The sequence below is a fragment of the Biomphalaria glabrata genome, chromosome 7 (genome assembly GCF_947242115.1).
Source record: "Biomphalaria glabrata chromosome 7, xgBioGlab47.1, whole genome shotgun sequence".
NCBI lineage: Eukaryota > Metazoa > Mollusca > Gastropoda > Planorbidae > Biomphalaria > Biomphalaria glabrata.
In genome coordinates, this window is record NC_074717.1 from 42,761,118 (window position 1) to 42,785,716 (window position 24,599).

General features: G+C 38.8%; 1 protein-coding gene and 1 long non-coding RNA gene across 9 annotated transcripts in view; one reads left to right on the forward strand and one right to left on the reverse strand.

Annotated features, from left to right (window-relative positions):
- LOC129927497 (uncharacterized) overlaps positions 1-24,599 on the forward strand; it is a 115,615-nt gene that overhangs the window by 51,552 nt on the left and 39,464 nt on the right. The window contains exon 1 of one of the 8 annotated variants that reach the window (XM_056037067.1): positions 11,307-11,467. The exons of the other annotated variants lie outside the window; for them this stretch is intronic. The gene's annotated coding sequence lies outside the window, so the exon portion shown is untranslated. Of the gene's footprint in view, positions 1-11,306; positions 11,468-24,599 lie in introns of those variants that run through there. 8 annotated transcript variants of the gene reach the window in all.
- On the reverse strand, positions 3,734-10,788 carry LOC129927499 (uncharacterized). Its single transcript, XR_008779106.1, has 3 exons — positions 10,081-10,788; positions 6,839-6,928; positions 3,734-5,452 (listed from the first exon to the last, which is right to left on the reverse strand). It is a non-coding gene; the product is annotated as an uncharacterized LOC129927499 (long non-coding RNA).

The window sequence follows — 24,599 nt, forward strand, 5'->3', positions numbered from 1 at the left end:
GAACATCCGAAACATGTAAAGCATTTTACAAACAAACATCAAAGGCACATAATCGACCAGAGAGATGGAAACTTGACACACTAACTAGCACTAACATGAAGCTTCAATACATTGGATACTTCACATTGTATCAAACCAGCAATCCATATAGTGAACCCCGAATGGGCTTTAAAAGATTATAAGTCGGACAGAGTGATTCTTTCTGGTTTTAGTGGAACACTTGTGTCCGCTAACTAAAGTTAGTATTTTAAACAATGCATAGACTTTTGTTTGCGAAGGTCTTCCCACCACAAGCCCAGACCCTAAATCAATGACTGCAACAAATCCGTCCACTTTCCCGTCATGCAACCCAACATCATAAGTCTCCCAAATGTCCAATCATTTTCCATCAGCTTTTAATTAAAAGACTCAATCTTCCGGTCAATAGTCTGTGATCATAAAGTTGATCACGCAGCCACGGATTTCATTCCCGCCTTCTGCAGTGATGAGAAACTTCTGGTTATTTCCCTTAGTTTCATTAAACTTTTCCTGATTTTATTTTGGCCATAAACTTTTTAATTTCCCAATCATTCCAATTATTTCTGTTTTCCCAGGCACTTTGCAGGAAGTTCTTTTTTTTTTCATCATGTTGCCTTTGAGCGATATAATTTTTAAAAGTTTCTAGTAATTAGAAATGGGATGAGTCATAGAGTGAATACATTTTAAAGTACATTGTAGTAATAATTGCGCATTTCATTATAAACAAAACAACAAGAACAACATTGAAAATACTTATTTAACTCTTTTTCTCCGTAATTATTTACCACATTCTGGTGGAATCAACGTTGGTATCGTCAGTTCGGAGAGAAAGAGTTAAAAGACAATTTCTCCTTTATACAACTTATATAGCAACTGTTTTTCACTTTATAACTCATGAATAAAAATTATTTTTAAGACGTGATACAATGCTGAACAATCAGCTGTAACTCATACCAACTAATTCTATATAACACTGTCAAATAATAAAAGTAAAGATACCCTTTCAGATCTTGGAATCTATGGCCGCAGATGATGTAAAGCACATATGCTTTTATGGTTGAACTAGCGTGTCAATTGGCCAGCTCTATGGCGAATCGCCTTTGATTCCCAAATGCATTTAAGAGACTCCTTAGAAGTGGGTGGATTCAGGGACGTCCTGCAAATCCCAAAGTTGGAAACCCCAGTCATCACCTGGATTTGAACTCAAAACCTCTAGATTCGGAAGTGTCTTTTTTTTTTGTTTTTTAGACGGTTTGAGGTTACGCGCTCAGCAAGGAGTTCAGAAAGAAACATTTAAATAAGCTCTACATACTTCGACTTGATATTTGGCTTGACTTATTAGCTCTAGACGTTTCTTCAGGCTTGATATTTGGCTTGACTTATTAGCTCTAGAAGTTTCTTCAGGCTTGATATTTGGCTTGACTTTATAGCTCTAGACGTTTCTTCAGACTTGATATTTGGCTTGACTTATTAGCTCTAGACGTTTCTTCAGGCTTGATATTTGGCTTGACTTATTAGCTTTAGACGTTTCTTCAGGCTTGATATTTGGCTTGACTTATTAGCTCTAGACGTTTCTTCAGGCTTGATATTTGGCTTGACTTATTAGCTCTAGACGTTTCTTCAGGCTTGATATTTGGCTTGACTTATTAGCTCTAGACGTTTCTTCAGGCTTGATATTTGGCTTGACTTATTAGCTTTAGACGTTTCTTCAGGCTTGATATTTGGCTTAACTTATTAGCTCTTGACGTTTCTTCAGGCTTGATATTTGGCTTGACTTATTAGCTTTAGACGTTTCTTCAGGCTTGATATTTGGCTTGACTTATTAGCTTTAGACGTTTCTTCAGGCTTGATATTTGGCTTGACTTATTAGCTCTAGACGTTTCTTCAGGCTTGATGATAATTACGTGCTAGCTCCTAAACCTCCTGCAGGACAGGAAGGGATTGCTGCGGCAGTGCCGGCATTAGGCATAGGCGAACTAGGCAGCCGACTAGGTCCTTCGATTGGTGAGGGGGGGGGGGGGGCTTGCACAGGGCTATAAGCAATTTTTTAAGAGAAGAAATAGCTAAACTTGTGCCCAATGCTATGGTTGGAGTACACTAGGTTTTAAATAAATTGTGTAGTTTTATTTTTTCGCTGTTAATTTTATTTTGTTTTCTTTTCGGGGCAACTAAATTCACTTCGCCTAGGGCCTCCAATCTTCTAAGGCCGGCCCTGGCAGCGGTTAAGGTTAAAAGCCAGGGAAATCGAGACGGGAGTCTGCCGCGCGCATCGCACGACCATGCAGCCACCTATTATCACACTTTTCAACGCCAATTTCACTTCTTAAGTCAAGATGGCATTATTCATTCCCCAAAGGACGACTTGATACTTTAGCGTTTACTTATGTCTTGAGATTGTGGAATCGCTTTTGTAGCAATGTATCTACACATCGAAATAATCAAGTCATAGTTATCAGCTAATTGTGCCTTTCATGTTCTGTCGGGTTTCACTTCCGTGTCAATAGACCAGTTTTTCCCGTTTTGCTGTATCTACCTACTCGACCTAGATTCCTACATCAGGAGATACAAACACAGACACGCTATCGACAAGGAACTTTTAGCATTAAGAGTTGCTTCTAAAAAAAAAGAATAGATAACTATCAGACAGATAACTGAGGTATCTATTCACATGACAGAGTAAGCAAAGAAGTTCATTGATCTCCTGAGATCATTTTTTCTCTTATCCATTTGTTTATCGTGTATACTTTTGTATTTGATTTGATTCTTTCTTGTCGATTGTATCTCGATTTTAAACTACTCCCCCCCCCCTCTATTTCCTCCGAAACACGTAGATATTTTCTACTCTATAATTGTAATTTGTATTGTTACAAATGACAGTGATAGGTAGAGGTCAACGTATGACCCCGGCGAGATAACACAGCAGCGGGTGTTCTCTGGAATGTACAGGATGTGACGTGTCCTTACGTGTTATTCCAGAAGGTACTAGCAATGTCCAGTGACAGATAGAGGTCACAACTTGTGACCCCGGCAAGATGACACTGCAGCCGATGTTTTCTGAAATCTACATGTATAAACAACGACAGGATGTGACGTTTCCTCACGTGTTGTTCCAGAGAATACTAGCCGTGTTTGTGCAACTTTGGACAAGCGATTAGGGACTCTATATAAGCCAGAGAGTTAATGTGAAAGTCAGTCGTGAGTGAGTCGTGAGTGAGCCGTTACAGTCGATACAGACTATGTAAGACGTGTGCGGCTCTGTGGAAGAGAAATGTGTACGACTCGATGCAAGTTAACTAGGGTAGAGTTAACTGGAGTTGACTAATGTCGTTAAAGTCTATACAGCGAACTACAGTGGACTTGAGCCGTTACAGTCGATACAGTCGATGTAAGACGTGTGCGGCTCTGATTCGGTAGACTTGAGTACGACTTGGTTAAGCTTTAGGAGACCTGGAGCGACACTGGGAAGTGTGTCGTTGGTCTGTTCTGTGGAATACGGCTCGATGCAAGTTGAGAAGAGATGAATTGCAACGAAGTGAAGAGATGAATTGCAACGAAGTATAGCTAACTGACAGATATTGTAGTCTTCTACGCTACATGTTACAGTGACGAATTGTTAGGGTTAATAGTCATTCAAGTTATATGAAACTGAAAATTGAGTCGTCAAGTTCTTTGCAGTGTTTTTATTTGTGTGCCTACTGATACATTTAGCCAGAAGATTCAGAAATACGTAACAGTATTAACACTTTGATTACACGGTATTCAGAGATAGCAGTAATGTAATTACATTTGTATATCTTTGATATATTTCGCTTTTCTTACATTGTGTTGCCTCTCCCCTGACCCTCTCTCTCTCCCATTATCTTCATCATTCTCTCCCCTATCTTACTCATTTCTCCTTCTCTTTCTCTCTCTTTTTCTCCCATTTCTCTCTCTCTCTCTTCGTTTTGTACTCGTGTAGATGTATATTGACTTCATTCAAATTTCCGATTCTAGTTTTTATAAAAGCAAATAAAAAAGAAAAGAATCTAGCCGCTGGTGATAATTATTAGTATTTCCATCATCGAATGCTATCAAATCAATACTGACCACTTAACATAGTGTTCTATGGTCAGCTCTCTGGAGCCAGACATAAGAACCAATTCCATTATTCTTATATCTCTCATTGGTCTTGTAAAGTGCAGACTGAAGGACCACTTGAAATTCAGCACTGGCTGAGTGGCAATGGTCCAAGTCTCAACTCTGAATCATTTACAATATTAAACGGAAATGGCGTTCAGATCTTCAGGTTTTGTGACCTCTGTGACCTCTGAACTCTGACTTGGTTTAGCATGAATGTGTGATCCCTCGGGTTGCAAACCGAATGCAGTAATTTATGTGATGAGGTGGCGAAGTTTTATAAATTGAAAACTTTAAAAGGTCGAAGCCTAACAGTGGTTAGAATTCTATTTGGATATTTAATATCATCAGTGAGTCCAGTTTTACATGATACTGATATTTCTAGGATTTTGATGCCCGTTGCCGACGCTGCGGGGAAAATGTAGTGCACGTCTTGCAAGAGTGTCCACAGCTGGGAGACGTATCCAGTGGTCAACTAGATCTGTATGGAGGCAATGAGGCACTACGCCGCACAGCAGAGTTCCTTACCAGGGCACTACAGAAGACCTAGGCCACTCTGCCTTGTCTTATTTTTTATGTGGTTTATTCAGATATTTTCAATGACACTAACACACAAGACAAACAGGTGAACCCATCCACATTCAGACCATATAATACTGTTGAGCAGTCAGTGTTATTGAGAAGTTATATATAGTTCAATGATCATTGGCACTGGCATTGTAATATACCCGCTGGAGTTCATCAATTATAAAGTCATAGTCGCAGATATAGGAGCATAAGCGAGTGGTCAAAATAAGATTTTTTTTTCTTGTTCATTACAAAGAGCGATGATCCAAAATTGTTCATAGTTCATGATTTTGTTGGTGCGTTTACCAGCTGACAGATCAGCTTGAATTCCTATTGTTCTGATGTTTTTATGTCCAACACTATATACTTAAAGCTGGGCTAATCAACAATGTTCCTGGACATCACTAACAGTCATTCTCACGTTGAGGATAAGACGTGAGATCGGCGCCATTGTATACAGGTCCAAAGGAACTTTAGTAGTCTGACCGTTTCTCCTCATCACCATCGGAGAAACACTTAGTGGGCAGAACTGCCCAGGCTTCCAGATGTTAACCTGTTAAGAAACCAAAGTTTGAAGCCAGACAGCATTGCAGTGCGCTCATGAGGAATTTATTGGACTAGATCTAAGTAGATTATGAATACAAGTATGTCTGGTCTGGTGATAATTTTTCCCCCAAATGAAACCCCGAGACAACAAATCTTCACCAGTTGACACCGAGAGGTCCTGAAGTTCTGTTAGAATCACCACAGACTGAAAAGATAGAATATAGTATCAAAAAAAAAAAAACTCCACTCGCCTCTCTAGCCTTGCAAATAAATCTCACACAAAACACAATTTTAAAAATATAATTCAGTAATATGCATCGCATGTGATTAAATTCCTTACTTTACAAAATAATAATAAAAACAATGATACTAATAATAATAATTTAATAAAGCAAAGATTCAGTAAATAGATACTAAAACCATCAGAAGTGATGGATTATTCTGAGACAAAATAGTGATTCAAGGAATAGCATGTTAAATTTAATAAAGATCTAACCGTTAATATATGTATTACGCATGTTCTCCGATTATTTGAGATTTATTCAAACTCCTCAAGGAAATAAATGATGTGATTGGTTATTGTCTATATTCCAAAAATTAAGGATGTTTTTCAGGTGAATGCACGGTTTTGATTGTAATTTGAGTATATTTAGTCTTTAAGAAACAATGTCTTTGTCTAAGTTCTCTTTTCGCATGTATATGTTTAGAGTTTAGAGGCTTTTTGAAAAGACATGGAGAACTCTTAATAGTGATCCTTTTCTTTGCAGACGTAGTACGAGTTGAGTCCCATTACCAATGGAACTCTAGGTCTATGGAAGATTCCCTCCATTGCTCTTTCTAAAATAATAATAATAATAAAATAATAATAATCTTTATTTTATTTGGAAATTTGTCTTACAATTTGTGCATTACACCAAACAAAACCTTGTAACTAGAAAAAAAAAAAAAATGTACATTCACACCAGACTCACTCATAATTTACATGTGACAAAGTTTATACCAGATTGTTCTTATTTAATGATTTGATTGCCAGGGGAACAAAAGAGTGTTTGTGTCTGTTTGTCTTTGCTATCGGTGTCTTGTATCTCTTTTGTGATGGTAAAATCACAAAATCCTGACTCAAAGGATGATTTTTTTATTTCTTGAATCTGTTGAGCTTTTTATGGATGTTTTTCTAAAACAGCTGCCCAAATGGGGTTTGTTTTTTTAGCCAATGATTTTACCAACAGCATTTAGGATTCTATGGAGCTTATTTTTATTTTTAATGCTCAGATTGCCATACTATGCAGTGATATTGAAACTTAAAATATTGCAGATATGAGCGTGATAAAACATAGCCAAGGCCTTTTCACTAACACTAGAAAACGGGAGTCTTCTCTATAATCGTCTGCCCTTTTTAGCTGGTATAATCAGTCTTTGCAGTACAGTTTAGTTATTATACAGTTATGTTATAGTACAGTGATGCCCAAAATACGGCCCGTGGGCCATATCCGGCCCGCGACGTGATTCCATCAGGCCCGCCGTAACGTCGGCACAAAGTGTACAAATCTCCCTTCCAAACAAAAAAAAAAGTTGAAAAAAGTATCTTTACCTACGTTTGGGTCCTCACTTTTCTCTGATAGATTGGTACCATGACCTTTAACATTTGTGTGTGAATTGGAACTTTGAATGTAGAATCTACCTGGAAAAGTGAACCTATCTTTACTTTTTTTGTTGAACATGATAATAAGCCAACATATTTATTGTATACAGAAAGTGTCTGGCTGTTGAATAAAACGACAACATAGAAACGGCATTATAAAATAAATATGGCGGCATTCTTGGTTTGAGTCGCGAATAAAAGATTGTTAAACTACTCCTAGAGATTGGAGGATCCATGGGAATATTTACCAAGCGAGACCAGAAAAATGAATCGGTTGTAAAGCTATCTTCACTGTTGCTCACATTTTAAGTAGAGAAATAAAGCTGTTTTCTGACGCGTAAAAAATATGTCAAATAACCTATTAATTAAATATTAAATCGACAATTTCCACCAAAATAGTTTCAGAACAATTTCATTTCGTTTTTGAAACTTTTCGGTCATATGGCCCGCGAGACAAGTGTCGGAAATTAAAACGGCCCACGGGTCGAATTAGGTTGGGCATCATTGTTGTAGTATATTCAAAAGTTTGCACTATTTCAATAGTGTCTCCAGCTACAGAAACAGTATCATTTTCCTTCTTTTCCCTACGAAAATCGATTATCATTTCTTTGGGTTTTGTTTTTAATATCATATGCTGTATTAAACAACTTCATCATGTACATCATACTTAACCAACAATTACTCAACCAAAACATTACTTCTATGTGTGCTCTAGCCCATCACTAACACTAAATAAGATGTCAAGCAAAAAGGGTATAGTTATAATTATTCTCTCCCTTGTTACTATAAATAGCACTCCATTAATAGCTCTTAACTTTACACCACTTATAAACTGTACAAAAATGCACACTCAAGTGTAGGCTTACTTCATTTTTTACACCAACTTCTACCTTTTATGCAAATCTCTATCGACCTTTCAAGCTCCAAACTCAATAAGAGTTCATCAGAGATCAAATATTCTAGTACCCACATGTACCATTAATAAAAGAACATCTACTAGCAAAGTATAAATAATTAAGACATTTAAAATTCAGTAAACAGTGCCCTTTTTTTAAAATTAAATTTCATTCTTGTAGCCGCGCATGGAATCAATAGTGACCACTTCTTCTGCTCCCACGGATATGGCTTCAGACAGCTTCCCACTTACCTCTTAAAAGCCAAATCCCAGTGTTTATATAATGTCGTGCTCTTTTAATCTCTTATAATGGCTCCACACAGGGGGACCTATCAGTGAGCTTGTCTTTCTTATTATCCCAGTGGTGTGGCTTACCAACGTGGGTGGGTGAGTGAGGGAGGGAGTTTCCTTTGTCAAAAATGTTACCTACGCCTCTGCTTATAACTCATTCTGAACAGGATGTTCCTTGTTTGATGTTGAGTGAGAATGTCACTAATGACAAACTCTAAATTTTATCGCGTCTCGCCTCCAATATGTTATGCTCCTCCTTAACTCTTTCTCTCCGTAATTATTTAACACATTCTGGTTGAATCAACGTTGGTAGCGTCATTTAGGAGAGAAAGAGTTAAGACTTGCCTCCATTATGTCTTCCCTTTTCTTTTTTGCATCTATTTCAGGTTGAATCACTTGCATATGATTACTTTCTAAATATTATTTGCTTTTGTAGTTTTATTATTTACTATAAAAATGGTTTTATTTCTTTGAATAATTGCTTTAACGGTTAAATGGATTACTAGGTACGGTCGGAGATGTGTGGAAAAAGATCTCTCAAATGCTGTCATTACGATACATATTGAAGTCTTCACCGAGATTCGAACCCAGGACCCAGGTTCGGAAGCCAAGCGCTTAACCACTGGGCCACCTCACTTTCAGTAATTTGTAAAAATAAAAGGGCGGATCTTTTTTTTTTTTTTTTAAAGAATAATTTTCACTAATACTTATCCTCCTTGATCTCCTTCGATCTAAAAATAATTTTGAACTTTGATAACATTAAGTGATAACCTTTAAGATACTAGTTAACCCTAAAACACTCATCATACATATCTCGAGATAATCGTCACTTCTCTCAGGTCTAGCCACCTGTTAGTTAAACAATTAATTTTAATTGGAAAAAAGAAATGTTTAATAGACTCAATCGTCCAAACTGGCACGGAACAGATCTCGCGCTGCACTATGCACGTGGGGTGATGTTTCCTGTCACATGACCTGACTACGTTTCCGAGCATTTCAACAAATCATCAACTGTAATCAATCAGTGCCGGCTTTACTCAAATTAATTGGATGGCTTTTTTTTTCCCAGCATTCTCTAAACTAGTCTAAATTAATTATAACCTCATTAATCTCGATGGTTGAAATATTAGACGAGAGAACACATTAGATCAGCGCCGTGCAGCAAAACTAGATTGACGCAATCATAATTAATCAGTGTCTGTCTGGACAACGCAGGCGTGATTGAATAAAGATTGCTTCTTGTAGTTCCAATTAGATTAAAGATTAATTTGCTGGTCGTGCGGTATGCGCAATGGACTGTCGTCACCAAGGTCCCGGGTTCTTGAACTGTAAAGAAATGTCTGAAAATTAAAACCAACTTCACAATTTCTAACGTGCAAATTATTTATTCCTTAGAAAATATGTTGTTATTGTTGTTTTGTAAATAGTTTTTTTCGGGTGTTCCTTTAGTCCAAACCTCCACGCAGGACGACGCGAGCTAGTAGCGTGCAGGGTTTGAACCCGGGGCCATCGAGACGACCGAACGATAGTCCAGTGCGCATATTTCACGACCAGGCAGCAGTTTAGATGAAACGATTGGCATTTTCTGATGATTTTGCTACATGAAAGCATTTCCTAATCAGGTAGTTAAAACGTACCTTTTGGAAACTTACTTAATTCTCGCCAGTTCGTAATATCATTTTGAATATTTGTTTTTCTAAATTGAAAGGTTAGCTTTATGTTTCATACTTATAAATAATTAATTTATGTTTATACCCTTCAATAATCAGCGGTTCTCAACATTTTAAACTCGGCGACCCCTTTTTAACAATACCCCACTCTGCCGCGACCCCCCCCCCCTCGCACAATACACAAATACAGAATAGTAGGGTAGACAATAACAATCCATATTTTCGATGGTCTTAGGCGACCCCTGGCAAATGGTCAATCGACCCCCAAAGGGGTCGCGATCCACAGGTTGAGAACCCCTGCTTCAATTTTATTTCTTAGTTTAATGGTACTCAACCTTTTTGGCCTATGGCGAAATAAATTTCCGACCGCATTCCCGCCAAAAAAAAAAAAATCGTCAGATCCAATGGAGCTTCGTCATCGTGCGGTGTGGGAAGAAATGTTGAAGGTCAGTGAATCACTGCGCCATGGGCTGGATGTGATACTTGGACCGTAGTTTGGTCATTACTGATATAGTTAATATGAAGATAGGGGTATCCCAGTTCTCTCCGGCTGAATTTTTCTGAACCGATTGTAAATGTAAGGTTGCAGAATGCGAATGTCGTGTAATGCTGGGTTCCTGCCTCCTGAAGTACTCTTGACACGTGACAAGACAAATACTATAAACTGACTTAAGTCCGTGTCAGCAGACAAATATAAAGTTTATTTTACTACAATAATAATAATACTGCACTCCTTGTTAGTGCTACAAGTCAAGAAATAATAAACAATACTATCCGCATGACAGCGGTATCAAAAATATCCAATACGTTAGTTACAAATCACGTCCGCATCTCAGCGGGTAACACTGTGCAGAAATATAGATTAACTAATACATGTCTCAAAAAGACCACTGGCAACAACTGCCCACAAGTTACTTTCTAACTGAAATTACTATAGACTTTTCTAAGTCGCTACTGTCCGTTGCGGACTGAAATATTACTTGACCACCCGGTCCAAAGGATAACACTTGACTGAACTGACTTGACTGAACTCAAAGTCAGCTTTATTCATTCTACTTCCTGTTTTCTACATCAGGAATTTTTAACCTTTTAACCTCTTAACATGACGTGAACATTAAATCAGGGAATGTCAACTGAGACTGTGACACCGATTTATACAATAGACAACGTCCTCGGCTGAAAGTTAGAATCTAGTGTCAATAGCTTCCATGACTACAGTCATTTATAGTTTAGGAATGCAGTAAGGAAGTATAACAATTTAGTGCAGGCCAACTATTGAGTTTTCGAGACGAACAGTTCCATTTTACCAACAATATACTCTGAAATTAGGTCTTGACCTACTTTAGGACTCGGGACGTGAGAGAAGGTTGACGTCGCCTAATTAGACGTCTCGGAAGCGGTGATAACGCCCGTAAATTGCCGAGTGACGTCAAAGCGCGTGCGTAGATTGCGATGCCGCTGTTGCTTCCCCCCCCCCTCTACCCATTCCCTCCCCATTCCCTTGGCTTTGTTCAACACATCGCACTACTGTCCGCCCCACGTTTCCTGCGCGCACTGCCTCGCTGTGAGGCTAAGCTGATTTTGATTCAACGGAAGGGCCAGGTTTTTTTTTTTGTGTGCGTCTGCTCTACCTCGTGGCAAGGTGGAGGCAATTTCAATTTTGGATAACGGTTTTAATAGCAGAAGTGAGGAAACGGACTTGTTAACTGCACTGTAAATCGAGTGAGTGAACCTTTCTCTCTCTTATCCAGCATGGGATAAGTTATCCTATGCTGTTAATCTTAATTATAACGAAGCAGATCTAGAAATGTATAGTATTACGTAGTATTATACAAGGTGGCTTTGTATTTATCTTTTCTTTAACAGAGTATAATTAGGTCCTTCGCAAAGTCATGTGTTAATCTAGTCACGCATGTTAAATAGAAACTCTTGCTGATTCCAGGCAACCCGTTTAATGATATTGTAACTTTAGGGTAGGCACTCAACGAAAAGGCAGGCAATTCAACACAGTCTAACAGGAAATAAATAGTTGTGTTTATTCACTAGGGCAAATACATAACATCCTTCAGCTTCCTCAGAGTCTTACTACTAAGTATACCAGTTCTTTGCTACTTAACCCGAATGTGGACCAACGACAGCCTTTCCCGCTTCGCTCTAGGTCCCTACTACAACCTTCAGGCAGCACAAAAGTTGGCTCCTTAGTTTTCCAAACATTCAGACTCTTCACAATCCCTGATGCACTGTTGTTCTCTCTCTTCTAGTGTCTTCCTGTTTACGTTCAACAGTGCGCTAGTGCGCATCTCAAGCACTGTTGCAAGGCAGGGTTACAGCAATATATAGTTCGTCCATCGTGGTTCGATGATGATCACTTTGTCATCCAGGGGGCTGAGGGCTTTGCACTGGGGTTTTATGCCTCTTCATGTGGCTGGTGAGACCTATGTGAGCCCGGAATGTTCGGCCGCACACTGGGCAGGTTATTCCAGCTGGAACTAGTGTCGTTTGTCTTGCTTTTTTTTTTCTGGCGTTTTTCTTCTGCCAGCGTTGTTCTTTTTTCCTCAGCAACCTGTGCGCCAGTTTTCACAGCGCGACGCCATGATGCTCTGTCATGTGCCTCTGTCTCCCAGGTGCCTGGGTCTATGCTGAACGCCTTCAGAGAAGCTTTGAGGGTGTCCCTGAAGCACTTTCTTTGACCACCTTGCGAGCGCTTTCCTTCGCTTAGTTGGCCATACAAGAGTCGTTTAGGGATGCGGTGGTCTTCCATTCTGTAGACGTGACCTGCCCATCGCAGCTGGGACTGCATCAGGATTGTGTGGATGCTTTGCAGACACGCTCTTCGAAGGACTTCTGTATCTGGTATTTTGTCTTGCCATTTGCCATTATACAACAATATAATGGCACTAGGGCAGACTGAAGACTGTACAAATTTGTCATAGCATATGAAATAATAAATGTGCCTTTATCTTTGTGTCTTTCTGAGTATTATAAAAGGATAGCAATGGATCTCATTCACCGAAAGAAACGGTCACGTGATAACAATTGATGATTCGAATTAGGTTGTAGGTTGTATAGAAGAGGAGATAGGGAAGCACGTGACTAAATGTTCGTTTACGATTGGTAAATGTGGCCCATTCAGTTCTCTGAAGCAAATACACCTTGAACTAAATAAAACTTAAAATGTAGAATAATCTAGAATGAATGTTGCAGTGGTGGCCAACAAACTTTTTCTGACAAACCCTTGGCTACCGACGCTTTGGGACCAACCCTTGGTGACCAAACCATTTCAAGGATGACTCCCATTGAGAGAATCCTACTTGCTGGTGATAATTCCTTGTTTGTTTTAGCCTTTGTGGGAATTATTTCCCATTTGCTGGTGATTTCAATCTAGGAGTTTCTGCGCCATTTTAGTGTGAGATAGTTTATTTTACACCTCCTTCTTTTCCCGCCCCCCCCCCCCCCCCCCACATTGGTTTAGTCTACAAGAATTTAAATCTGTTTCAAGAGTAATAGTAGGCCTAGACCTAGTACTTTCAGTGTAAACATAGTTTGGCGATACTTATTGATCTTTCAACACAACGTCTGCTGAGCTAATTTGGTTCTTCCACGTTTCACTTTTGACCCCTGCCCAAATCAAATGTATAAGAGAAACCTTGGTTCATTCGGTCTTACTGTATTTTTTTTAATGCTTTACATATCTACATTATTTCATTTTCTACCTCTGACAACAGTCCAACTCCTGGCCTTCACGTGTGGCTCAGTTATTAAGTCAGGCGGATAACAGGAGAGGGGTTGAAGGCGAGTGCTGGCGCCTAAACCTGTAGGCTTTGGGCGGGGTGGTGGTGTTGTTACCGGTCGTTGTCTTGTAGCACCAAACTGCTGGTAGACAGCTAAATCGCTGTAGGCGTAATATGTTTTAACTAATAAAACTTCAAATAACTTGAATAACTTCCTTTTGTGAACAATACTAGATGTAACTTTATTTAGAATATAGACAAATTCAATCTGATATGAAATAAAATAAATATACTAAGACTTAAGTAATAATATTCTATAAACAAAATCTAAGTCACTACAATAACGCAACCTTTCAGTATCACGTTATGGAGTTATCTCCACTACTAAGACCAAGAAACGACAATCATTCACAATCACTGCTAACCTCTTCCCACCGACACCATAAAATACACACACGCACATATACTTCAACACTCGGTGCTTGTTAGCCATTGCTGGCTACCCTCCTAGGGGAAGGAAAACTCTGAATTCAAACCTCTGCTGCCTCGCAGCTCTACCCAATCATGGAAAAAGCTTCAGGAGTCAACGAAGTGGGAAAAATCAGGCCACCTTTGCTGAAGTTTGCTGCACTCAGTGCTACACCCTGGCAGAGCCTGCGACGCCGCTGACCTCAAACTTTATCGGCACTTACCGCTCCTTTGGATACATCACCTTTGTGGAAAGGGGGGGGGGGGACTGATGTGTGGGCGACATCGTTCCGACCACAGCTAATGCCCAGGCGCATTCATCTCATTTCCATGAGAGGATTCATAGTCGCTTCGTGACTGAAGGAGGCCCTTTCATTTTCTAGATTTGACTTTGCACATGAGTAATAGAAGAATTGCTCCACCATCTTGGCCTAGTCCAGTAAATGTTGTGGCTTGTTTGTTTGAGGCAGTTCAGGCTGAAGAGATAATAACACAACAGTTTGTCTAGTGACTCTAGTCTATAAGCCTGAATCTTAATTTTCTCAAACTTGGACTACTATAGAGGTAACATTTGCAGAGGTTAAAGAGTTAAACTGACTTACAGGGATCATAACTTCATTTGTGTAGTGCAGTGTACCCAAACTTATTCCTTAATGGAACACTTCGCTCATTCTGAGTATTTAACGGAACACTTTGCTAATTTTTTAAAGAGAGATTAATTCACGTGGTGGCCTGCTAGTGAATTATTTCAGTAGCTCGTGGAACAACTATTCAGGTTTCGCGGAACACGAGAACTCCGCGGAACATTGTTTTGGAAACACTCGTATAGTGCATGGAGTGTATAGTCCGCAACATTCTTCCCTCCCTCGACGTGTCCCAGATTTACAAGCAAATGATGTTCAGTCATATATAAATAGGCTTGCATATGTGTACTCACGCTGAGATGAATTGAAACACATAGCAGAAACTGTTCATGCATGATTCTGAAATAAGACTATCATAGCACTAAGTATTGGTTCATTCAAGGGACAGTTTCAAAATCAAGCTCTGTTTGGTTTCTTCTATTTTAGTTCTTTATTATTATTTTTACAAAGCGTATACCAACTCACTCTGTCTGTCTATCTGGTAAAAAGTTTGAACATGTTATTTTTTCTCCACATTCCATTCTAGTATCCAGCTAAAACTTGGCACACACAAAAAAAGTTAAACAATTAGTTAATTTATTGTTTGTGATTCATTATACCGTTTGATTTTGAAAGTAGGGAAATAAATGGTACTTAATGAGAGATGTAAATGTACATATGGATTCAGTCCTCTTATGACTTTTTCCACGTTTTTTTTTCCCACTTCCCATTCTCGAATCAAATTGAAATTTTGCAAAAGTATTTATAGTCGATGACAATACATGAATCATTAAGCAACTAATTAATTCATTTTTACATAGCAGAATTGAAGCTAAATCCTGTCATCATGAGATAAACGGCAGTAATTAGCGGTTCTTTCCATTAGACAAGCTTTGTTTTTAAAAAGTAATATTCTTTCCTAACCTAATACCCTAGTTTTCCACATCTACATCTTACCGCTCCTATTGCATACTGCGCTCATGGTCACTGCCACTTGTGGTTCGGAATAATCCTTCAATTAAATTTTAAAGTACATGGCAATGAAAAGGAAATGCTAATTTGATTCTGATCTTGTTGACACGTTTCCCTAGAGATCTCCAGGTTTAATGTGTAAGCTTTTTAACTGTGACTGCTGCCGGGTATAATGCCAGCAAATTTAGGTGGACAGGTTTGTCTAGACTGCACTGGGGCGGGTGGATGGGGGAGGGGCATTGTTGATTGAAGGAGGCAATAGTGATGGACACATGGCTAAAACAGCAAGTATAACAGTGACCGGAACCAGGTCTATAACTTCCTTGCTGTCATTCTCAATGTTTTGCTATTTGAACTAAGTTTACATAATTTAATCACATATAAAAATTTATCCAGTTTAGCGGCTATCATTTTTGAATATTTTTTTTCTTTTTCCCCTACTTATTTAGAAATATAGGAGGCGCGGTGGTTGAGCGGTAAAGCGCTTGGCTTCTGAACTGGGGGTCCCGGGTTCGAATCCTGGTGATGACTGGGATTTTTTAAATGTCGTTATCTTTTAGCGCCTTTGAGTCCACCCAGCTCTAATGGGTACCTGGCATTAGTTAGGGATAGGTAAAGGCGGTTCTTCGTTGTGCTGGCCACATGACACCCTCGTTAACCGTAGGCCACAAAATCAGATGACCTTTACATAATCTACTTATAGACCAAAAGGTATGAAATAGGAACTATTTACAGAGCTATACCATCTTAACTTACAGAGTAATACTATCCTAACTTACAGAGTAATACTATCCTAACTTACAGAGTAATACCATCCTAACTTACAGAGTAATACCATCCTAACTTACAGAGTAATACTATCCTAACATACAAAGTAATACCATCCTAACTTACAGAGTAATACCATCCTAACTTACAGAGTAATACTATCCTAACATACAAAGTAATACCATCCTAACTTACAGAGTAATACCATCCTAACTTACAGAGTAATACTATCCTAACATACAAAGTAATACCATCCTAACTTACAGAGTAATACCATCCTAACTTACAGAGTAATACCATCCTAACTTACAGAGTAATACCATCCTAACTTACAGAGTAATACCATCCTAACTTACAGAGTAATACTATCCTAACATACAAAGTAATACCATCCTAACTTACAGAGTAATACCATCCTAACTTACAGAGTAATACCATCCTAACTTACAAAGTAATACTATCCTAACATACAAAGTAATACCATCCTAACTTACAGAGTAATACCATCCTAACTTACAGAGTAATACCATACTAACTTACAAAGTAATACCATCCTAACTTACAGAGTAATACTATCCTAACTTACAGAGTAATACCATCCTAACTTACAGAGTAATACCATCCTAACCCCTTGTTCTTAATGGTGGAATAGTCTACCTAAAGTACAGTACGTTACGAAGTGTAGTGAAAGATACCAGAAGGTGCAGAGATGAGTTACGTTGCACAGTACACTTACATATACATGTTTTGTCCATTGATGGTCAGTTTTTGAAGCATTAACATATGTAGACAGGTGCGAATGGGTGTTCATCATCCTACACCTTCACCTATCCCTTGGTCTGTTGGACAGTTGGGGCACCACACTAGATCTGTTGACTTTCTCCATTCCTATCTACTGCGTTGGATAGAATCTCTTTCATTCCCAGGCCCGTCCATTCTTTGATGTTGTCTCTCCATCGCTTTCTCTGGCTGCCTCTTCTTCTTTTTCCTGGTACTGTTCCCTGAAGGACGAACACAATTTGTGGCCCGGGCTGCATTTTAATGCCAGGCTCTATTTTAACAATCCGCCCCTGATATGAAAACAAGGATTACAAGGAATCTGCTTAAATGTATCATCACCACTGAATCGATTGTCGCAAATGGGAGTAGACACTAAATCGAATTAATAAACTAGTTAATAGTAATGTTTACCTTAGCATATTTAGCTAAATACCGTTGCACTGACTCATATGCACTAATCGTACAAATGACATTCTAGTGTAATCATGTGACGGCATAAGTTTGTTCCAACTATTCAGACAAAGACATACGTAATGAAAAAAAAAATCTGCTAATCGACAGAATGTTCCTCTGACATTTCCAGAGAATTAACTGAGGTGGGTCGTGGGGGATCGTCGAGCGACACCCTTAAGTGGAGTGGTTCTCAAAACTTCCTAATGCTGAGTGGTGTCAAAGAGAACTAGGTGTCGTTTCGAAAGTTTGCAAATAATAAATGATAATGATGCATGTTTTAAAGTTGCCATCGTTAATCTACTGAACGTGAGTAGATTTGATAACAGTTTCGATTTTTATTAAAGTGAAATGTAAATATGGGAAGTGGAGAGAATTTATTTATTTTCCAGATTGCTGGATCAAAAGTACAGGCAAATAATCATTAATTCTTTTTTTCTACAAAGTCATTAATATGAAGACATTAACTCATTTTTATTGCATATTCGCTTCCATTTATATTTTGAATAATGTGGCCATTGGTAACACTAGCCTATACACTCAGCAATGAGTTTGGAAACTGAACAAAGAGCTAGTGCTATTCCACAGATTTTCTCTGTCACATGAAGACCAAGACTAAGACTAAGACCAAGACTAAGACCAAGACTAAGACCAAGACCAAGACTAAGACTAAGACCAAGACTAAGACCAAGACTAAGACTGCTATATTGATCCTTATGGAGATTTGTTGTGATTACAAGGGCTCTGTTCTCATATAAAGACAACACAACAGAAACATGCACATAAATACAACAGACACAACATAGAAAGTTCTGTTCTTGTTTTGATTGACAGTAGTCGCCCACTTCGCGACGACCTGACCTAGTTCTGGTGAACAAAGTAAATATTAAAATACACGCAAATCAATTGATCAACGATCTCTTGGGGGGAGGGGGGGCACCTTAAAGGTTTCAAACAAAAACATTTTTTTTTTAAATTTACACATCAGTGAATTAAAATGTCACATTTCGCGAGTTTTAATTCATTGACTGCTGTGAAGATAGACAGGCTTACGTTTTCTAAAGAATCTGACAGATTTTTAAACTTGAGGTGCTTTTCAAAAAGAAATTTTCAAAATGCTTTTTAGTACGTACCATCAAGTAGTGAAACGAAACCTGCAGTGTAGATTTATGAAACTCCAATCTAATAAACATCTTAAGTCATTATTTCTAAATATTCCAATATTAGGTTCTAGAAGTGTCTTATCTTATTTTATCTTATCTTATAGGATGCAAACTTTACTTCAACAAAAAAAATGATTACGTTTTACGCGTCTTGCATCTAGTCATGCATATTAACCAATGACTTAAATTCTGCCAAGTCGCTGGTTTTTCCTGGCTGGCTCAGGCAACCCATTCCATGCTCTAATAGCACTAAGGGAAGAAAGAGTATTGGTACACATTTATTCTAGCATATGGATCGAGGAATGCGCCTTTATTTTTATGTCTTTATGAGTATTTTATTAGGTTTTGTATTTGAAGATTATGGTTCAGAGTTTAATGTATGATTGCTACTTTACTTTTAAGTCTTCTAGGTCTTCCATCCTGAAGGCTTTCTAAATTTACTGATTTAACTAAAGTCAAATCCTAGTTTTCCAAATGTACAATCTCGTTCAAAGAATGTGTGCATTATTTGCATCTTCATATATTTATGCTAAGTCTAGAAAAATCTGTGACAGAAATAGATTAACGATGAATAATTCATTTTCACTTAAGAATAACTGCCACCCAATTTGAAATGCTATAAAATCATTTGCAGATTGAATTCATACTTAGCATTAGCAAAATTTGGATAACCTTAGATCTCAAAATAAAAATATTTCTGTATTTTTTTAATATTATGGCCTTATGTTTTCTTCGATTCAACAATTCTGTAACTTATTGTAAGTCTGGTACCAAGCTTACATTAACTCTATCCGTCTGACTGACTGGTACAAAGCTTGTACACGCTTTCTCCTCATCCCCAAATTGTTCATTGTCGATGTCAACACCTGAATCAATCCAAAAATTAACAAATTAGGTAATCATTAAGGGGGTAAAAAAATAAATAATTAGTATTGCTTTATGTATAAAAATGGAGCTAAACTTGCAGTATTGAGAGATATGTCTGTGTTTTGCGGTTTTTCCATTTTTTTAAATTATGCTTTATATTCTGCTTGTTTGTTTGGTTTTACACACATCTTGCTATCACAAAGTATTCACTATTCATATTAACCTCAACAAAAGGAATGAGACTATTATTGCCCCAAACGCATCGTCTTATCTCTGTACAGTATCTAAACAAGAGTTTGATCTCCTAAGTACATAACCATTCCACTGCTTCCACAACAATGATGAAGTTTTTTAAAAGTATTCGTGGAGGGGAAAAGGGGGGGGGGGTTATATGGAGCCATAGACCTTTGTGTTCATTGTGTCATTACCTTGGGGAGTCGTAAGCCTATAGGTTCGTTTAAGACAAAAGATTGGCCTATCTTGACTTTTAAAAAACAAATTCAGTTTCTTGAGGTATTGATATATACGTGTTGAGAACTACTGCTCTCTACAATGCCATTCAATGCGTTCAATAAAAAACTAGATCAAACCAGTGCAGGTTCAACCTTGTAGAGATGTGTACGACAAACAAACACAGGGATTATTTGTACTAGTGAACACGAAGTATTCAATGGTAGATCAAATAACAAGAAAAACAATTTTTTTAAATAATTTTTTCCCATTATATAAGGTACAATAAAATAAATATTTAAAAATAATTAATTTAAAAAAAAAAAAAAAAAAAAAAAAAAGACAGAAATTGGGTATCGAACTCGTGATGTTGACACTGTCAGCTTCTTAAGGCCAGCGACCATTGCATAAGTTATCTATTATTTATTGATATGTTTATGACACGTAGAACTCTTTAAAATCCAGGCTAGATCTACTTCTAGCTCGCTTCCATCCCCGCTGGTGCAATGGACTCAGTCTTTAGGCACCCCAAACGGAAGTTCTGTTTTGCTTCCATTTTGTCTTAATCGCCCCCTCTACCGGCCGTTTTCACCCGGGCGTTAAGTAAAATCTGAAAAGTATTGCCCGAGGTTTGTTTTTTTCAGAGACTTAACCATGGTTCGGGATAACTACTATCATGATAGAAATGTTCGTGGCTGTTTTAGGCCAAACTATTTTCTTCTTGCAATCAGAAATTCTTTATATTCCTACAATCGGAAATTCTTTTCCTGCTATCAGAAATTCTTTCTTTTCCTGACCCTTTCAAAATGCACCTACCTCTCGGTACACTTATGTAAGTCAGCCAGAGTTAAAACATAATAACAGAAGTGCGAAAGATGTTCCTTAGGAAAACAAAATGTTAAAAATTCAGACTTAACTGTAGAGTAAGTTTAGACCCACAGTATTTGTCTCTCTCAAAACACATCTGTTCACCCGTCTCTCTCTCTATTCCTCTCTCTTCCTCTCTCTTCCTCTTTCTCTCCTTTTCCCCCTCCCTTTCTCAATACTCTCTCTTATTGTTTCACTTTGGATTACGTCTCTCTCTTTCTTTCTCTCTCCCCTTCTCTACTGCATCTCTCTCTTTCTTTTCTCCTCTCTCTCACCCTTTCTTTCTCTCCGTAATTTTCTTCCTTTCTGTATCTGTTCCTCTCTTTTTTCTCTTTCTATTTGCCCTTTTCTGTCTTTCTCCATTTCTTTCTCTTTCCCTCTATCTCGCCAACATATTCAACACACATTCACATATGAAGTTGCATACTCACTCACGCCATGGTCTATCGTCATCAGCAATTCTGGTGTCTCACACAAACACAGATACTCACTCACGCCATGGTCTATCGTCATCAGCGACTCTGGTGTCTCACACAAACACACAGATACTCACTCACGCCATGGTCTATCGTCATCAGCAATTCTGGTGTCTCACACAAACACAGATACTCACTCACGCCATGGTCTATCGTCATCAGCAATTCTGGTGTCTCACACAAACACAGATACTCACTCACGCCATGGTCTATCGTCATCAGCAATTCTGGTGTCTCACACAAACACAGATACTCACTCACGCCATGGTCTATCGTCATCAGCGACTCTGGTGTCTCACACAAACACACAGATACTCCCTCACGCCATGGTCTATCGTCATCAGCAATTCTGGTGTCTCACACAAACACAGATACTCACTCACGCCATGGTCTATCGTCATCAGCAATTCTGGTGTCTCACACAAACACAGATACTCACTCACGCCATGGTCTATCGTCATCAGCGACTCTGGTGTCTCACACAAACACACAGATACTCCCTCACGCCATGGTCTATCGTCATCAGCGACTCTGGTGTCACACACAAACACACAGATACTCCCTCACGCCATGGTCTATCGTCATCAGCGACTCTGGTGTCTCACACAAACACACAGATACTCACTCACGCCATGGTCTATCGTCATCAGCAATTCTGGTGTCTCACACAAACACAGATACTCACTCACGCCATGGTCTATCGTCATCAGCAATTCTGGTGTCTCACACAAACACAGATACTCACTCACGCCATGGTCTATCGTCATCAGCGACGCTGGTGTCACACACAAAGACACAGATACTCACTCACGCCATGGTCTATCGTCATCAGCGACTCTGGTGTCTCACACAAACACACACACACACACTCTCAACATCAGCACCGCACCTCTCCCTGTCATCTACTCCGTCACCCCCTCTCCCCCCAAGGACCAGACATTCTAGTTTCTCAAGCACTCGACTGAAGAATTCTCTAAGATTGAGACATTTATAAGCTTGTCTCTCAATTCCCAGGGCGTCTGTTCCCCACCCCTTGATATCATCCTCACCCCAACCCCCCCCCCCCCCACTCGCCTTTCTTTTACATCCGCGAGATCTCAAGAGAAAAACTGTTACAATTTCTTTAACACATGGAGCTCTGAAAAAGCATTTCACCCTAACGTAACATCGGCATCTGTCCCAGCAAGGAGCAATATTAATTATGTACATTGGCCTAAGTTATTGTTTTTTTTTAAAACAGGGCGCTCCATATTTTATTAGCTAGTCCTTATGATACAATTAACTATTTTGCCCGCCCCAATATATATATAATCTAACCAACCTCTTTTTTGCCTTTCTTTTTTTTATCCAAAAATGTTTAGTTCAGTGACATTGATATTTCATATCTAGGCCGAATATTGCTTCCGGGCATAACCTGTGTGCCTTCTCTCACTTTATAATTATCCCCCTTCCCTCAGATACATTTAGTTATATATATAAATAGTTTGGGTTATACGAAATTATTGCCTAATATTATTTTTACTTGTTTTGAATTGTAAATCTAAACATTATGTTACAGACTTTTTCCAGTCGCCAGACAAATATTTGATTCCTCGTCCCTTTCGGAATTAAATTATTTACATGCAGCATATGGATTCTATTAATATAAAGGCATCTTTTAATTCTATCTTTTCTATTGTTTTATTTTTAATTGTCGGAGTGACAATAGAACCTCCTGGAAATAAGAAAACCTTGTATATCTCCTATACGTACAATCCTAAATATGATAATTGCTAATACGACTATGTCTTCAAGCAAAGGCGTCTTTGGGGTGTCTAACAGAGGCGTCTTCATTATATAAAAAAATATGATAATTGTTCATACGACTGTGTCTTCAAACAAAGGCGTCTTTGGGGTGTCTAACAGAGGCGTCTTCATTATATAAAAAATATGATAATTGCTCATACGACTATGTCGTCAAGCAAAGGCGTCTTTGGGGTGTCTAACAGAGGCGTCTCCATTATATAACGAGTTCGAACCAAAGCGGATAAGGGAGGCCACGCGATATGAAGATTGTTTCTTTGTCCCCGTCAGTCCAACATAGAAATAGGCGGGGCCACCAACACGTACTCTAGTGTACCGTAGTAATACTCTATAGACTGAAATAAAGTGCATTGAATCTATGTGAAAACGATTCTCCTAAACAAAATCTTGTTTCTCGGTATTGTCGAAGCCTATCCGACATCTTACAACCATTACCTTGAAAACACTTTGCATAATATTTTAGGTTAAAGTTTGGTTTAGGGCCACATGTATCTCTTGTTTAGGGCCCCACACATGGCTCTCGTTTAGGGCCCCACATAGAGCTATCGTTTAGGGCCCCACATAGGGCTGTCGTTTAGGGTCTTAAATAGGGCTCTTGTTTAGAGCCCCACATATGGCTCTCGTTTAGGGCCCCACATAGGACTTTCGTTTAGGGCCCCACATAGGGCTCTAGTTTAGGGCCCCACACAGGGTTCTCATATAGAGCCTAACAAACGGCTCTCGTTAGGGCCCCGCGTATTACTATGGCCGCTCCTGTCCTAAGAGTTAAGCATTTTGTAAATGGAAATTGGAAGCGCGGTTCATGAGCGGTAAAGCGATTCGCTTCCGAATCCAAGGGTCCTGTGTTCGAATCCTGGTGGACACTTATTTTTAATTTCGGGATCTTTAGGGCGCCTTTGAGTTCACTCAGCTCTAATGGGTACCTGACATTAGTCTGGGAAAAGTAAGTTTGGCTTGACGTTGTGCAGGCCACATGACACCCTCGTTAACCCTGGGCCACAGTAAAGACGACCTTGTTTGTTTGTAAAATGTTTTACATGTTTCGGATGTTCCTTCAGAGTTGAAGATAGTTTACTTCCTAGTCCAAACCTCCCGCAGGACGACGGGGGATGGGAGGTTTGAACCCTCGACCGTCAATAAATCCGAGCGACAGTCCAGCGCGCAAACCGCACGACCAGGCAGCCATACCCGATTAGATTCGCGAGGTCTGAAAGGGGAACCTTACTTTTAACTTACTTTGAAATGGAAACAAGATAAGAAAAAGTGTAGCAGGTGTACAGTATACCACCATTGTAGATGTTGTGTCTTGTTCTGTATAATGAATGATTCCATTGGCCAATGTTTGATATTTTAAACTAGACTTAATCACCACCGAGTTCTCTAAATGAAAGTAAAATAATAGACTATTTGAGTCTTGTTGATAACTTGAAAGTTTA